General features: G+C 47.6%; 6 non-coding genes across 6 annotated transcripts; all 6 read left to right on the top strand.

The window, feature by feature from the left end:
- Positions 1 to 12579: 12579 nt before the first annotated feature.
- Positions 12580 to 12652, top strand: trnav-uac. The gene has a single exon. It is a non-coding gene; the product is annotated as a tRNA-Val (tRNA).
- A 94-nt stretch (positions 12653 to 12746) lies between these two features.
- Positions 12747 to 12819, top strand: trnar-acg. The gene has a single exon. It is a non-coding gene; the product is annotated as a tRNA-Arg (tRNA).
- Positions 12820 to 14470: 1651 nt separating this feature from the next.
- trnav-aac lies at positions 14471 to 14543 on the top strand. The gene has a single exon. It is a non-coding gene; the product is annotated as a tRNA-Val (tRNA).
- Positions 14544 to 14832: 289 nt separating this feature from the next.
- trnav-uac lies at positions 14833 to 14905 on the top strand. The gene has a single exon. It is a non-coding gene; the product is annotated as a tRNA-Val (tRNA).
- Positions 14906 to 15387: 482 nt separating this feature from the next.
- On the top strand, positions 15388 to 15460 carry trnai-aau. Its single transcript has one exon. It is a non-coding gene; the product is annotated as a tRNA-Ile (tRNA).
- A 1780-nt stretch (positions 15461 to 17240) lies between these two features.
- Positions 17241 to 17313, top strand: trnav-aac. Its single transcript has one exon. It is a non-coding gene; the product is annotated as a tRNA-Val (tRNA).
- Positions 17314 to 18207: the final 894 nt, after the last annotated feature.

Below are 18207 nucleotides of genomic sequence, written 5' to 3'. Positions count from 1 at the left end.
TGTTCAGTGTGAGGATCAGAGCTCCCACCCTGAGCAGGCGGTGTCCCGGGAAGGGTATCGGGCTGAACTGAACTGCTGGCTCTCCATTGGTTCTGGCTATTTCGTAGTCTGGTACAGACAGACACTGACAGGGGCTCCCACATTTATCGCCTGCATTTACCAGGGGACTGAGACCAAAGGACGCTACACCCTGTCCTTGGAGAGAACAAAGATGTCCATTTCCATCCGTATAGATGTCAGCGCGGTCCAGGACTCCGGAATGTATCTCTGTGCAAAGCAGCCACAGTGACGCACAGAGCGGATCCGGCTGGATAATATCTTGTTCTCTGTCGTGTCTCCGCTGCCCCGTTAACCTTTCCCCAAACCAGAACCTTTAGAGTTGCCGGTGATGGTCATAAATGTTACTTTCCCATGTTCAAACTTCTATCTGGACAATCTTCCAACACAAGGGCAGCACGGTAGCATTGTGGATAGCACAATGGCTTCACAGCTTCAGGGTCCCAGGTTCGATTCCGGCTTGGGTCACTGCCTGTACGGAGTCTGCACATCCTCCCCGTGTGTGCAGGTCAGGTGGATTGGCCATGATAAATTGCCCTTAGTGTCCAAAATTGCACTTAGTGTTGGGTGGGGTTACTGGGTTATTGGGAGGTGTTGACCTTGGGTAGTGTGCTCTTTCCAAGAGCCGGTGCAGACTCGATGGGCCGAATGGCCTCCTTCTGCACTGTAAATTCTATGATAAAACATTTTAGCTGTTACTAGTAAAGTAAAGCCGCCATAGACCCAAATCAGCAGAGGCTGCTCTCCACTTTGAGTGGAATGCTGACTGGTGGTGATTTAATCGGATGATCATCACACCCTCTGTCGAGGGACAAGGTTGGGAACTCGGGGCTTAGGAATAACGTCTGTTATAGCTGTTACAGGAGATATAGAGGAACAGGGCAGGTTAAGTAAAGTTCTCTATTTAATTGTCCCAAACTAAAAAGTTAAGACACAGGCAGAAAATCTGACTCTTCTTTCTCTTTCAAATACTTAGCTTGACGTGCAAGAGAAAGATAGATAATGAATGATGCAGATAGATAGAAAAATTGATTGTCGGTATATAGATGGTTAGATAGTCATGGGAACACAGACAGACAAATAGAATGGTAGATAAATTCAGTAAGAAGTTCCGAAACAAAGCTGTTGGACTTCAACCTCCTGTGGTAAAACTTCTTACTCTCCCATCCCAGTCCGGCATCTTCACATCATGATAGATAGACTGTTAGATTAGCCTATTCTGCCTATATACTCAAGCACTTTATCTATTTCTCCTTGGACATATCGTGATGTTAATTTTATTTCTGTTTTAACAGCTGTTCCTTGTCATTCAGAGACATTTCAGATATCGATATCTCGGGTAACACAATGTCAGACTATCTCGCTTCATCACAATGCTACTTTCACTACAAATGACTGGTGCCGGCAGTTCTCCAATCAAGCTCCCGAGTATCTGGTCTCCACACTCGGAGGTTAAAGAGTTCAGGGAAGGTTTAAAGTATCCCTGGACCTTGAGAAAGGCTCCACCACTCTGAGTGTTAACACGGTTGAGCTGACAGACTGTGCGGTGTATTACAATGCAGTGAGACACTGTGAAACAAAGAGTTGAGAACCCTGTACCCTGCTCACTCGATATGGGGACTGCAGAGACATGTAGCGAATGGGCTTTAAAAGTGAGTGTGATACAAGCAAAATCGATTAAAAGGTTCTTCCTTATGGACTTAAAACATATGCTTTATTGTTCCTAATAATCTAATTTGCAGATAATCCTCAGTAGAAACACGTAAATCATTGGGTGATACATTGGCTTACTGGAATTTGGTTACCATCGTTGTTTGATGTTTAGGGAACCTTCAAGCCTTCCATTCTTCCGAAATTAACATTCCAAATTTATCAGTTGTGGATATATCAGTTTATTTCGTTAAGCTATTTATGCAAATAACAAGTACTTTGCAAATGACGTAGGCACGCCAGAAGATTGAGGCAAATGAGCTCGCGTCAATCCGAAATAGCAAGTGTAGCAAAAGCAATGTGATGAAAAATGCCTCAGATGCGGTAATAAAAACATCAAAGTAATAAACCTCGTAATAAGTTGCCACAATAAAATCTCCCCAATATTCGAGGATAAATCGAGAATCGCTGCTTGACAGAGAATATTCCACTAGATGGTGCGCTAGGACATTATCTGTGTCCAAAATTTACAGAGGCGTCAGTTCACCGCCGTAACAGCTGACAGCTGAGGGGTACAGGAAATGTCTATGCTTCGTGTCATTTCCCGGTAAACGATATGTATTTAGGGCAAGAGCCTATGCATGAATTACAGAAGCTCTGGTACAGAGCACGTTTCTGGGCCTGAGGCTCTGGAATCCAGCCCCACTTCAGGACTTTCTGGTTCGCAGTCTGGTTAAACCGATTGATGCTTGTAAATTCTTCTAAGATGCCCATTGACAGGTCGTAAGAGCTGGAGACTTTTCTGGTCAACCAAACTGCAGGAGACAATTGAAAGCACTGCAGTCAAACATAATCATGGGCCAATGTAATGGAAGCCAATGGTCAACCAGCTGAGTTGATGGTACCTGGAGGATGAGGAGGATGACAGTGGAGACTTAGACAGTGAACATAATAAATTGTTTTATTCCAATATCACTGGGTGGTCTGACTAAGAGATTTAACAGGTTTCAAATCAATGTGATTCCTCAATATATCATAGAGAAAGAGAAGAGAACGGGATGTCCACCAATTCGTCACAGAATGCTCTGTTACTATTTGCAACAAGGTCAAAGTGCCAGGAAAATACCTAGGCTCTCGAATCCCTATGCTCAAGCATTAGGATGACAACACTTCCTGTCGGAGAATTAAACATTCCCAATGACCTCCGTGTTAATAACATCTCCGACATCACAACACCGACTGCAGTGGGAATGAACGTCCTGAGGTTGAAAAGTGCTTTCGGACATCCGGAGTCAGTAAAAGGCGCGACATCAGTAAAAGTCCTTCTTTGGCTTACCGAGGAATAATTTACTCCAGGGGTTAAAATAATTGTCCTCCTTTTTCCATGAAGATCATTAATTTGTTATTAATTCCCTTTTCTTTATTCCAGTCTCCTTTTCCCGGATTGGATTAATGAGTGGTCACCACGTCCTGGCATTTTCCAGGATTCTATCTCCAGTCTGTTCAGAGGTTCCTTCCTCTCAACAGGGCACCGGCAGTCCGTCTCAGGAACAAGAATCCTGGAATTTACCGAGGAGACGGTGCACCCCTCAAGGAATGCTGCACTGTCAGAGTTCCTGGCCTCGGGATAATATGTTAAATTGAGGACACTGCCTTCCTCCGGAATGTATCTCTGTGCGAAGCAGACACAGTGAGACATATAACAATGGAGGCATTTATATCTCACGGCAGCCATTTCCAAAAAAAAGAACAGGAGAAATGCCCTGTCCAATATCCATCCACCAATCACAATGACTGTAACAGCGAGACTATTAAATATTACTGTATGGAATGATATGCTGGGTCCAATTGGCTGCAAGGTTTTCCACATTGTATTATAACAGTGTCGGTGAAACACTTTGCAACCTGAAGCTCTATAAATATTCTAATGTTCATTCTCGAAACTGGCCCCTTCCATTGCTTTATTTTGGCAATAAATTTATTAGTGCTAAAAGTGTATGTTCGAATTGAAAATTTGAGATATCACCTCGATTTCTGGCGCCATTTCAGACTCGCCGCGGATCACAGCGTTTGCCTAACGCTCTGTTATGCTGAATGGCACTTTGACAGTTTTTGTACAGGTTCAGCCCAGCTCTATGTCTCTGTGGGTCTCAGTGCGCAGTAATACACCGCGGAGTCTGTCAGCTCTGTTTTAGACACATTCAGCAGGACTGTGCGGATTGTATCATTGAGCTCCGCGGAAAAACGGCCCCCTGAGGATCTCTCTGTGTTCCCCGTGTATTTACTAATCTGCAGCAGGTACTCCATGGACCCGCTGGGATACTGACGGTACCACAATAGGTAAGGATTGCTCGAGCTTGTAGCTGTATAATTGCAGAATAACTGAACATCTTCTCCTTCACTCACTGTGACAGCAGCCGGTGTCTGAGAAACGGAATCTCCTCGACAATGTCCTGTAAGAACCCAGAGTGATTTTAAATTTTAAATCCTGAACAACAGCCTCAGAGAGTGAACAGACAGCAGAACAGAAATATATATCGCACAGCTTAGTGGCTGTCAGGGAAAACGTTTGGAAATTGTAAATCTTTTAAATCCGGTCTTTCTAACGAGGTCCGGTCCTCAGCTTCAGTCACTATAACTGGAAGCGGAAAGTACCAACGATCTGTGGGTTTGACAGTCCGCTGTTTGTCAATGTCATTCACTAGCAGCAGAGAAGCTTCAATCTCAGCCCAACTCTCCCGCTCTCATTCCCTTGGGAAATGTGCCGACTTCCAGCAAACAGTGTTCTGTGCTGAGACCAACAAGATCCGGGTGACTTTTCGAAGTTGGGGTCAATCTATATGTCCGACCACCCACACCCACCCCCTTGTATTGAGCGACCTGTCTGACAGAATGTCATGTATGGAAAAGCTGTGACATAAAGAGTTGTGCAACTTGTGAACTTACCGGTTAAATGAGCGGCCGCTGTGAGGAATAAATACACAGTAACAGGCGACATGTTTGTTGGTTTAGCACACTGGGCTAAATCGCTGGCTTTGAAAGTAGACCAAGGCAGGCCAGCAGCACGGTTCAATTCCCGTACCAGCCTCCCCGAACAGGCGCCGGAATGTGGCGACTAGGGGCTTTTCACAGTAACTTCATTGAAGCCTACTCGTGATAATAAGCGATTTTCATTTCATTTCATTTCATTTCAGATCGTGGCAGCTTTGAACAGAAATGGTTGAGGCTGAAATTGTTTTCGTCAATCGTTGAGAAGAGGTTGAGTCACATCCGAGTGCCTGGTGATTGGTACATTGCTGACAACGTCATCGGGTCACATCCAATTGCCTGTAAGCTATTTTTCTCTTCAATTCAACCAATGTTCTCACAGGGCATTGGATCTCCAATTCATCCAATTGGCGCAGATCGAAAGCAACAAATCAAATTTATTAATCTCCATGCTAATCCTTAAATAGATTAACAGGAATAGGCTTATTTATAATCTGAGGTGGGCAGTTGTTTCGCCCAGAGCTGGACATAGGACATTCGAATGAATTTGGTGGGCATTGTTGTAAACAATGGCGTTTGGATGAGAACTCTGTATTTTGCGTCAACGTTAGGCCTTGCGAATATCATGATATACTGAGCCGTCAGCAGCATAAATGTGCAGGCTAACTGGATTAGCCATGCGAAAATTGTCCCTTAGTGTCCAAAGATGTGCAGGTTCATATATCATAGAATTTACAGTGCAGAAGGAGGCCATTCGGCCCATCGAGTCTGCACCGGCTCCTGGAAAGAGCACCCTACCCAAGGTTAACACCTCCACCCTATCCCCATAACCCAGTAACCGCACCCAACACTAAGGGCAATTCTGGGACACTAAAACAATTTATAATGTCCAATCCACCTAACTTGCGCATCTTTGGACTGTGGGAGGAAACCGGAGCACCCAGAGGAAACCCACGCACACACGGGGAGGATGTGCAGACCCCGCACAGACAGTGACCCAAGCCGGAATCAATCCTCTGACCCAGGAGCTGTGAAGCGATTGTGCTATCCGCAATGCTACCGTGCAGGTTAAGTGGAGTTGCAGGATGAAGGCTGGGTCTGGGCCGAGGTCGGGTGCTCATTCAGAGTGTCGGTGCAGACTGGATGGACAAAATGCCTGACCCCCCACTCCAGTCCAGCCTGACCCTCCCACTGCAGTCCAGCCTGACCCTCCGCGTTCGAGTCCAGCCTGACCCTCCCTCTCCAGTCCAACCTGACCCTCCCACTCCAGTCCAGCCTGACCCTCCCTCTCCAGTCCAGCCTGACCCTCCCACTCCAGTCCAACCTGACACCCCACTCCAGTCCAGCCTGACCCTCCCACTCCAGTCCATCCTGACCCTCCCACTAAATGTCCAACCTGACCCTCCCAGTCCAGTCCAATCTGACCCTCCCACTCCAATCCAACCTCACCCTCCCACTCCAACCCAGCCTGACCCTCCCACTCCAGTCCAGCCTGACCCTCCCACTCCAGTCCAGCCTGACCCTCCCACTCCAGTCCAGCCTGACCCTCCCACTCCAGTCCAGCCTGACACTCCCACTCCACTCCAGCCTGACCCTCCCACTCCAGTCCAGCCTGCCCTCCCAGTCCAGCCTGTCCCTCCCACTCCAGTCCAGCCTGACCCTCCCACTCCAGTCCAGCCTGACCCTCCCACTCCAGTCCAGCCTGACCCTCCCACTCCAGTCCAGCCTGACCCTCCCACTCCAGTCCAGCCTGACACTCCCACTCCGGCCTGATCCTCCCACTCCAGTACAGCCTGACCCTCCCACTCCAGTCCAGCCAGACCCTCCCACTCCAGACCAGCCAGACCCTCCAACTCCAGTCCAGCCTGACCCTCCCTCTCCAGTCCAGCCTGACCTTCCCACTCCAATCCAGCCTGACCTTCCCACTCCAGGCCAGCCTGACCTTCCCACTCCAATCAGGCCTGAACTTCCCACTCCAATCCAGCCTGTCCTTCCCACTCCAGTCCAGCCTGACCCTCCCTCTCCAGTCCAGCCTCACTCTCCCACTCCAGTCCAGCCTGACCCTCCCACTCCAGTCCACCCTGACCCTCCCACTCCAGTCCGGCCTGATCCTCCCACTCCAGTCCACCCTGACCCTCCCACTCCAGTCCGGCCTGATCCTCCCACTCCAGTCCAGCCTGACACTCCCACTCCGGCCTGATCCTCCCACTCCAGTACAGCCTGACCCTCCCACTCCAGTCCAGCCAGACCCTCCCACTCCAGTCCAGCCGGACCCTCCCACTCTAGTCCTGTCCCTCGCACTCCATTCCACATTGACCCTCCCACTCCAGTCCTGCCTGACCCTCCCACTCCAGTCCACCCTGACCCTCCCACTCCAGTCCGGCCTGATCCTCCCACTCCAGTCCAGCCTGACACCCCCACTCCAGCCCAGCCTAGCCCCTCCCCCACTCCAACCCAGCCTGACTTTCCCTCTCCAGTCCAACCTAACCCTCCCACTCCACTCCAGCCTGACCCTCCCACTCCAGTCCAGTCTGACACCCACTCCGGCCTGATCCTCCTACTCCAGTCCAGCCTGTCCCTCCCACTCCAACCCAGCCTGACCCTCCCACTCCAGTCCAGCCAGACCCTCCCACTCCAGACCAGCCAGACCCTCCCAATCCAGTGCAGCCTGACCCTCCAACTCCAGTCCAGCCTGACCCTCCCTCTCCAGTCCAGCCTGACCTTCCCACTCCAATCCAGCCTGACCGTCCCACTCCAGGGCAGCCTGACCTTCCCACTCCAATCCAGCCTGAACTTCCCACTCCAATCCAGCCTGTCCTTCCCACTCCAGTCCAGCCTGACCCTCCCTCTCCAGTCCAGCCTCACTCTCCCACTCCAGTCCAGCCTGACCCTCCCACTCCAGTCCAGCCGGACCCTCCCACTCTAGTCCTGTCCCTCGTACTCCATTCCACATTGACCCTCCCACTCCAGTCCTGCCTGACCCTCCCACTCCAGTCCACCCTGACCCTCCCACTCCAGTCCGGCCTGATCCTCCCACTCCAGTCCAGCCTGACACCCCCACTCCAGCCCAGCCTAGCCCCTCTCCCCACTCCAGTCCAGCCTGATCATCCCACTCCAACCCAGCCTGACCTTCCCACTCCAGTCCAGCCTGACCCTCCCACTCCAGTCCAGCCTGAACCCCCCCCCCCCCACTCCAGTCCAGCCTGACCCTCCCACTCCAGTCCAGTCTGACCTTCCCACTCCAGTCCAGCCTGACCTTCCCACTCCAATCCAGCCTGACCTTCTCACTCCAGTCCAGCCTGACCTTCCCACTCCAATCCAGCCTGACCTTCCCACTCCAGTCCAGCCTGACCCTCCCACTCCAATCCAGCCTGACCTTCCCACTCCAGTCCAGCCTGACCCTCCCACTCCAGTCCGCCTGACCCTCCGCTCCAGCCCAGCCTGACCCCCTCACTCCAGTCCAGCCTGATCCTCCCACTCCAGTCCCGCCTGACCCTCCCATTCCATTCCAGCCTGACCCCTCTCCGTCCGATCCCACTCGGATCCTGAGCCTCCCATTCCCTCTTCTTTGTTCCTTCGGAGCCCCCTGGTCTGACCCGGCCCCACCTTGTGATCCGACGCACGTCCGGTCTGAGCAGACCCCCTCCCTTGCTGTTCGATCACGGCGCCCCCCCCCACACAATTGTATCACCCCCCCCCCGTCCCCCGTCCCATACCCCGCCTTGTCTGTCCCACTTACCTTTTTAATCGTCCCTTTAAACACTTCGCTTACGCCAGCTCGTGCTGCAAAAAATGAGTGTTTCTTACCTCACTGAGCCTCAGCTGCCCCGCACCGGACAGTGATAGATAGCTTCTTGATTAATAAGGGGATCAGGGTAATGCAGAGAAGGCAGGAGAATGGAGATGAGAAGCACACCAGCTGTGATTGACCGGCGGAGCAAACGTGATGGGCCAAATGGCCTCATTCTGCCCCTATGTCTTATGGCCTTTGGTTCCAGAAATGGGACAGGTATTTTTAAGCGCACATTGTAGTGATTGTAGCTGCCGCCAGAGGGCAGTGAGAGACTGGGTGAGTATCTTTAGTGAAGAAAATGTGATGGAGGGAGCCAATGCGGGAACAGAAACATTATTTTAACACTGATATGAAACTTGAATTTTTTAAAAAGTTATTTATTATCATGTGTTTTCACTGCTGCTGTTACTGTTGGAATGTTACAAATGTCCGATAGATAGACGAGTTCGCATTTGACGGGTTCAAATTGGAAAATGATATAAGGACCTTCATCAGGATCTTCGTCTTGTCAAACCGACTGGTCAGATTTGCAGGAAGAGTGAGTGAGCAAAAGGCACCGCAATCGTTGGACAGCAGACATGAAGGTGAGATTTAGTCTCTCCCTCAATAAAATAGCTAAAGCAGGAAGGTGGGAATACATGTCCTCATTCGTTACTATATCGTGAACTGCAACTTGTTGGCATTTGAAGTGAATAATTCCACTTTGCGCTTACCAGTTCACACCGCCAGAGGGCAGTGTGATGTATGAAAAGTATTTAAGGTGATGGTCAGGTGTGTGCTCACAGTGCAAGCTGGTGTCAGTGTGAAACGTGGAGAATGGGTTGTTAAACCTTAAGGGATACTCAGCTTGTTTAGTTAGATCAACAGCAACACGTCACGAGGTGAAACCGAAGTTAGTGTTTGGTTCCCGGTTAATTTTTCAGAATATAGTTTTCACCTCCCGGTTCTGAGCCGAGCTCGGTATTGCGTGTGAACTGATAATGCTTCGGGTTCACACAGGCATTGTGCTGTGTTTCACGCTGATCTGCACGGTGGTGACCGGAGAAGATGAGGTGCAGCAGCTCCCTGGGTGGATGGTTGTTAGTGAAGCGGGTAATGTGTCCATGAACTGCACCATCAGCATTGCATTTAACATCGTATTCTGGTACAAACAGTACCCGAATCAGTCACCCCAGCATCTGGTGATGGCCACAAGAGGAACCGATCAACACGGGAGGATTACAGCTTCAATCGGTGGAGACAACAAGCTCAGTATCCTGACTGTGAGAGAGGCGCACGTTACAGACGCTGCCGCCTATCTCTGTGCTGTGAGGCACAGTGTAACTAACAGAGGGAGACCCCATACAAAAACCTGCACCGTCTTACAAAGCCGCTTTGCTGTGGCTGCAATATCGGCGTTTCATGAAGCGGGGTGTTGTATTCCATGGGAAGCGGGAATGGGAACAAAACGTATATAGAAGCGGAAGATTTAAAGAGGGAGAAATATGAAGAGAGTTGGAAATATAGTCGAAGAAAGGGAAAGTGTTAACATATTAACGGAATGAGTGAAAGAACAGCACAGAACATTCTGTAACAATGAAAAGAGAAGTTGAAAAAGTGAAAAATAACGAGTGTGATGCATAGAGTTAACGGTCAGTTAAAATCATAAATGAAATGACTCAGAAATAATGTAAAACGGCCTTAAAATCATTCAATCTTCCTTGATAATTCGACATTTTATGGTTTGATAAGCAGCTTCTGAAGAAGTGACATTGGATATTGCTCTATAAGTAAATGTACACCCTTTCCACCATTCTGCCCTTGTAAATCCTCCCACTGGGAACCCCGCCAAAGGGCGAGCAGGTCCCAAAGTATTTCCTGTTATCAACGTCAAACTATCGACAAAGGACTCACGGTAACGCTGTGAGCTGCCGTCCTGACGACAGCTTGTTCAAACTCTGATACACATTTTGTCCCCTGTGATAGTGGAGATCTTTCCCAGTTTGTTATTGCTGCCTCAGCAGGGGTCCCGGGACTGTATTTCTGTAACCTTTTCCTGAAATCCACAACGAACATCAAACTGGATATTTTTCTGTTTGTCAGGATGTGGTTAGTGCTGGGCCTTCGAACGTTTACAATTTAGATAAATAATTTGGACGGTATAGTTGCTCAACCTGCTGACCACAGAGAGAGATGTAGGAAAGTAAATGTTGAAGAGGACCTTAGGGGCCTATAAAAGGGCATGGAAAGGGTAAGTGAATGGACAAAGATCTGGCAAACAGAATATAATGTGGAAAATATGAAATTATTAATTTTGGGAGGTAGACACACAGAGAAGCTGATTATCTGGGGAATTGCAGTGGACTGAGATTCAGAGGGATCTGGGTGTCCGAGTGCGTGAATCACAAACGCCAGTTTATAGGTGTAGCAAATAATGAGAATATTGTTGTTCATTGTGAGGTGAATTCATCACAAAAACATGAAGGTTATGCTTCAGTTATAGAGGGTATGAGTGGGATCACATCTGGGATACCGTGTAGTAGGGCGCGATTTGTTGCAAATTCCCTAATGGTCTCCTACTGTGACTGTCACTATGGAGGCTGGATTATTGTTTCTTTGCTGAGCCCTAACTGGAACCCTGACTGTTGGGTTTTTGTACGGGACCCGCTATACCTGTAGCAGTATGGGCTGCAAGGCACAAAGATACAGTGCACTGTCCGACATCAGCGTGTTGCCTATCATTAGCTTGCTAAGCTTCGCAGTTTGATTTAAGGTAGCTGAAACGCGATCGGGGATGTCAGGGTGTCTGTAAATGTTCTTTCCCGGAACATGAAGAATGTATTGTGGAGACTTCCCGGGACTCTGACTGTACCAGTACACATACGGGTTAGAAGTGCTTGTCTTCAAGTTGCAGGTTAGTGTGACATTACTTTCCTCTTCGATCTTTATTTCAGCATCCGGCTGCTCCACTGTGTCCCAAAATGTGTTGGGTCGAAAGAAAAAGGGAATGTAAATGTTTCTAATCAGTGTTAAGAACGGTGCTGACAGAGACGATTAGAAGATTAGAATGTATTAATGGCAGATGACAATGAGGAACAAGGGGCGGATTTCCCAAGAGGGATGCGATTGGCTAGGGGAATGGGGAGGGGGAAACAATGGGAGAGGAAGACATATCAATGGAAGCAATGAAAATAAGTTGATGGAAATAAACATGTGGTGAAGTGGGAAGAGTGATTTCACGGTGCGAAGTTGTTGAGCCTACTGTAAAATCCGCAAGGCTGTACCGTGCCTATTCAGAGGATGGGGTGCTGTTCCTCGGCGTTGTGCTGAGCTACACGGGAACATTGCAGCAGGCCAAGATCGGACATGTGGACATGAGAGCAGGACAGTGAGTTCAAATAGCAAGCGACAGGAGAGTGTGCCACCAGTTTGTCGATGAAGGTGTTTTGCAAAGTGGTCACCCAGTCGGCATTTAGTCTCTCCAATGCAGAGTAGATGGCATTGGGATCAGCAAATTCAACAGGCCAGATTGAAGGCTGTCTGAAAGTAATGTGTACTCAAAAGGACAGACACAAACGATACTGTAACTGACTTAGAGGAAATGCCAGAGACTTAACTGAACCAGCTTTGGTAAGGAAAAAACGGTTTTCCTGATGGAGAAACAGGAAAAGCCAGTGTGGGAATCCAGGCTCAATGTTGATTTAGAAGTACCCCTCCTTTCTTCTACATGAACGGTATTTAGTCTGCAGCATGTTACACACCAAAACACAAAGTGGTCAAATATAAGAAACACATAATTGTTAATTCTTAAACTCAACTCAAGCATTGAATAACGAAACAAATATTGTGTAAAGTCGGTTGCTTTTTTCAGTACGATTTAAGAATGCTGCATTAATAATAGAAGAGAGCATTTCGCCGTTAGAGATTTGCTGAACAAATTCTTCAGTTCAATATAGGTTCTTCTACTGGCTTGTAAGTTTAGACATCTGTTTTAAAGAAATAGACGTGTTCTTGTGAGAAGTGACATGGCCTCTCAGCCGAACCATGCGAAGCTGCAGCAAGGCAGTTGAGTTGAAGGTGACACAGGTCCGTTGGAGTGTGCGCTGCCAGCGGTTTCTGTAGTGCAGTGGTTATCACATTCGCTTTACACGCGAATGGTCCCCGGTTCGAAACCGGGCAGAGACATCTGATGTTTCCAGTTAAGTCTGTTGCTAAATATTACCTCAATCTCGTAACTGGTCTTCATCATCGAGGAATAACAAAAGTCGATAACTGCTGTGAGCCAGTGGCGCAATGGATAACGCGTCTGACGACGAATCAGGAGATTCCAGGTTCGACTCCTGGCTGGCTCGCAGTTCCCAGTTTTGGCGTCCACTTTAGTTCAGTGAGTTGGACAGCTGGTTCCCGATGCAGAGCAAAGTGAGCAGGGCATCATCAATTCTCGTTTCAGCTGTGGTTATAGAACATAGAACATAGAACGATACAGCGCAGTACAGGCCCTTCGGCCCTCAATGTTGCACCGACATGGAAAAAAGCTAAAGGCCATCTAACCTACACTATGCCCTTATCATCCATATGCTTATCCAATAAACTTTTAAATGCCCTCAATGTTGGCGAGTTCACTACTGTTGCAGGTAGGGCATTCCACGGCCTCACCACTCTTTGCGTAAAAAACCCACCTCTGACCTCTGTCCTATATCTATTACCCCTCAATTTAAGGCTATGTCCCCTCGTGATAGCCACCTCCAACCGCGGGAGAAGGCTCTCGCTGTCCACCCTATCTAACCCTCTGATCATTTTGTATGCCTCTATTAGGTCACCTCTTAACCTTCTCTCTAACGAAAACAACCTCAAGTCCATCAGCCTTTCCTCATAAGATGTTCCCTCCATACCAGGCAACATCCTGGTAAATCTCCTCTGCACCCGTTCCAAAGGTTCCACGTCCTTCCTATAATGAGGCGACCAGAACTGTCCGCAATACTCCAAATGCGGCCGTACTAGAGTTTTGTACAACTGCAACATGACCTCATGGCTCCGGAACTCAATCCCTCTACCAATAAAGGCCATCACACCATAGGCCTTCTTCACAACCCTATCAACCTGGGTGGCAACTTTCAGGGATCTATGTACATGGACACCGAGATCCCTCTGCTCATCCACACTACCAAGAATTTTACCATTAGCCAAATATTCTGCATTCCTGTTATTCTTTCCAAAGTGAATCACCTCACACTTCTCCACATTAAACTCCATTTGCCACCTCTCAGCCCAGCTCTGCAGCTTATCTATGTCCCTCTGTAACCTGCAACATCCTTCCGCACTGTCTACAACTCCACCGACTTTAGTGTCGTCTGCAAATTTACTTACCCATCCTTCTGCTCCCTCCTCTAGGTCATTTATAAAAATGACAAACAGCAACGGCCCCAGAACAGATCCTTGTGGTACGCCACTCGTAACTGAACTCCATTCTGAACATTTCCCATCAACCACCACTCTCTGTCTTCTTTCAACTAGCCAATTTCTGATCCACATCTCTAACTCACCCTCAATCCCCAGCCTCCATATTTTCTGCAATAGCCGACCGTGGGGAACCTTATCAAACGCTTTACTGAAATCCATATACACCACATCAACTGCTTTACCCTCGTCCACCTGTTCAGTCACCTTCTCAAAGAACTCGATAAGGTTTGTGAGGCATGACCTACCCTTCACAAAACCATGCTGACTATCCCTAATCATATTATTCCTATCTAGATGATTAGAAATCGTATCTTATGGTTACTTATGAAAGTCCTGCCCTCTCAATTTAACTTCAAGCAAAACATAACTTATCTCCAGTTCAGCAAAGTTCAATATCTGATCCTTTGATAAGTTGAGACATCAGTTTTAAAGAAACGGCTCCTTCCAATAAGTGACATGGCCTCTCAGCGGAACCGTGAGAAGCTGCAACAATACATTGAGGTTCAACATTGCACAGGGCCACTGACTGTGATACGCCCAGCGGTTTCTGTAGTGTAGTGGTTATCACATTCGCCTAACACGCGAAAGGTCCCCGGTTCAAAACCGGGCAGAAACAATTTGCTTCTCATTTTGTGAGACGAATGTTTGCACAAAATACGTTTCTTCCTCAATCTCGCACGTTCGAGGAACATCTGATTTGGCCTCTCATGAGATATTAAAATTCCTGCAACAAAGTCAGTTCAATATAGGTTCTTCTACTGGCTTGTAAGTTTAGACATCTGTTTTAAAGAAATAGACGTGTTCTTGTAAGAAGTGACATGGCCTCTCAGCCGAACCATGCGAAGCTGCAACAAGGCAGTTGAGTTGAAGGTGACACAGGTCCGTTGGAATCTGCGCTGCCAGCTGTTTCTGTAGTGTAGTGGTTATCACATTCGCTTTACACGCGAATGGTCCCCGGTTCGAAACCGGGCAGAAACATGTTGTGTTTACAGTTTAGTCTATCGCTAAATATTACCTCAATCTCGTAACTGGTCTTCATCATCGAGGAAAAGCAAATGTCTATTACTGCTGTGCGCCAGTGGCGCAATGGATAACGCGTCTGACTTCCATGTTCGAGTCCTGGCTGGCTCATAGTTCCTAGTTTTGGCGTCCCCTTTAGTTCAGTGGGTTGGACAGCTGTTTCCCGATGCAGAGCAAAGTGAGCAGGGCATCATCAATTCTCGTTTCAGCTGTGGTTACTTATGAAAGCCCCGCCCTCTCAATTTAACTTCAAGCAAAACATAACTTATCTCCAGTTCAGCAAAGTTCAATATCTGATCCTTTGATAAGTTGAAACATCAGTTTTAAAGAAACGGCTTCTTCCAATAAGTTACATGGCCTCTCAGCGGAACCGTTAGAAGCTGCAACAGTACATTGAGGTTCAACATTGCACAGGGCCACTGATTGCGATGCTCCCAGCTGTTTCTGTAGTGTAGTGGTTATCACATTCGCCTAATACGCGAAAAGTCCCCGGTTCGAAACCGGGCAGAAACATCGCGTGCTTCGCATTTTGTGAGACGACTGCTTGCACAAAATACCTTTCTTCTTCAATCTCGCTCGTTCGAAGAACATGAGATTTGGTCTCTCATGAGATATTAAAATTCCTGCAACAAAGTCAGAAATAGGGAATATTCAAGACGCCAGGGGAAGAAAAGCCTTCCCGATTTTGCCACGATTCGGATATTAGCAGTTTGTTCATCCACCACAGAATCTTTTGGGTTTACAGATGCAGATGAACATATTTAATCACCATTTCAAACATGTCTGAATGTACGATAAAAGCAACTTACTGCTTTTGCGTCAATGGGAAAGAAAAACAGAAAACACAGGACAGCCTCAGCAGGTCTGACAGCCTCTGTGGAGAGAGATGGCAAGTGTCGTTTCGAGTCTGGGTGACTCTTTGTCGAAGCTGGACAACTGGATCTTTGGTCAGGTGTAGACTGGCGGAGTATGTGGGGGGTGGGTGGGTGGAGAGGGGAGCGTGAAGCATTGGGCCTCGACAGACGGCCAGCGATGGGTGGAGAATAACAAAAATGTGTTGGGTCGAAAGAAAAATGGAATATAAATGTTTCTAATCAGTGTTAAGAACTGTGCTGACAGAGGCGATTAGAAGATTAGAATGTGTTAATGGCAGATGAAAATGAGGAACAAGGGGCGGATTTCCCAAGAGGGTGCGATTGGCTAGGGGAATGGGGAGGGGGAGACAATGGGAGAGGAAGACATATCAATGGAAGCAATAAAAATAAGTTGATGGAAATAAACATGTGGTGAAGTGGGAAGAGTGATTTCACGGTGCGAAGTTGTTGAGCCTACTGTAAAATCCGCAAGGCTGAACCGTGCCTATTCGGAGGTCGGGGTGCTCTTCCTCGGCGTTGTGCTGAGCTACATGGGAACATTGCAGCAGGCCAAGATCGGACATGTGGACATGAGAGCAGGACAGTGAGTTCAAATAGCAAGCGACAGGAGAGTCTGCCACCAGCTTGTCGATGGAGCGAATGTGTTTTGCAAAGTGGTCACCCAGTCAGCACTTAGTCACTCCAATGCAGAGAAGATGGCATTGGGATCAGCAAATGCAACAGGCCAGATTGAAGGATGTCTTATAGTAATGTGTACTCAAAAGGACAGACACAAACGATACTGTAACTGACTTAGAGGAAATGCCAGAGACTTAACTGAACCAGCTTTGGGAAAGAAAAACGGTTTTCCTGATGGAGAAACAGGAAAAGCCAGTGTGGGAATCCAGGCTCAAAGTTGATTTCGAATTACCCCTCCTTTCTTATACATGAACGGTATTTAGTCTGCAGCATTGTACACACCAAAACACAAAGAGGTCAAATATAAGAAACACATAATTGTCAATTCTTAAACTGAACTCAAGCATTGAATAACGAAACAAATATTGTGTAAAGTCGGTTGCTTTTTTTCTGTAGGATTTCAGAATGCTGCATTAATAATAGAAGAGAGCATTTCGCCGTTAGAGATTTGCTGAACAAAATCCCGATGCAGAGCAAATTGAGCAGGGCATCATCAATTCTCGTTTCAGCTGTGGTTACTTATGAAAGCCCTGCCCTCTCAATTTAACTTCAAGCAAAACATAACTTATCTCCAGTTCAGCAAAGTTCAATATCTGATCCTTTGATAAGTTGAGACATCAGTTTTAAAGAAACGGCTCCTTCCAATAAGTTACATGGCGTCTCAGCGGAACCGTTAGAAGCTGCAACAGTACATTGAGGTTCCACATTGCACAGGGCCACTGATTGCGATGCTCCCAGCAGTTTCTGTAGTGTAGTGGTTATCACATTCGCCTAACACGCGAAAAGTCCCCGGTTCGAAAGCGGGCAGAAACATCGCGTGCTTCTCATTTTGTGTGACGAATGTTTGCACAAAATACCTTTCTTCCTCAATCTCGCACGTTCGAGGAACATGAGATTTGGTCTCTCATGAGATATTAAAATTCCTGCAACAAAGTCAAAAATACGGAATATTCAAGACGCCAGGGGAAGAAAAGCCTTCCCTATTTTGCCACGATTCGGATATTAGCAGTTTGTTCATCCACCACAGAATCTTTTGGGTTTACAGATGCAGATGAACATATCTCATCACCATTTCAAACATGTCTAAATGTACGATAAAAGCAACTTACTGCGTATGCGTCAATGGGAAAGAAAAACAGAAAACACAGGACAGTCTCAGCAGGTCTGACAGCCTCTGTGGAGAGAGATGGCAAGTGTCGTTTCGAGTCTGGGTGACTCTTTGTCTTAGCTGGACAACTGGATCTTTGGTCAGGTGTAGACTGGCGGAGTGTGTGGGGGATGTGGGGGTGGGGGTGGGGGGAGAGGGGAGCGTGAAGCATTGGGCCTCGACAGACGGCCAGCGATGGGTGGAGATAACAAAAATGTGTTGGATCGAAAGAAAAAGGGAGCGTAAATGTTTCTAATCAGTGTGAAGAACTGTGCAAAGTTGTTGAGCGTACTGTAAAATCCGCAAGGTGGATGTTTTACAAAGCGGTCACACAGTCGGCATTTAGTCTCTCCAATGCAGAGTAGATAGCATTGGGATCAGCAGATGCAACAGACCAGATTGAAGGATGTCTTATAGTAACGTGTACTCAAAAGGACAGACACAAACGATACTGTAACTGACTTAGATGAAATGCCAGAGACTTAACTAAACCAGCTTTGGTAAAGAAAAAACGGTCTTCCTGATGGAGCAACAGGAAAAGCCAGTGTGGGAATCCAGGC

Source organism: Scyliorhinus canicula, unplaced genomic scaffold, assembly GCF_902713615.1.
Source record: "Scyliorhinus canicula unplaced genomic scaffold, sScyCan1.1, whole genome shotgun sequence".
Taxonomy (NCBI): Eukaryota; Metazoa; Chordata; class Chondrichthyes; order Carcharhiniformes; family Scyliorhinidae; genus Scyliorhinus; species Scyliorhinus canicula.
The sequence above is the reverse complement of the archived record's forward strand: the minus strand, read 5'-3'. Positions and strand labels throughout refer to the sequence as shown.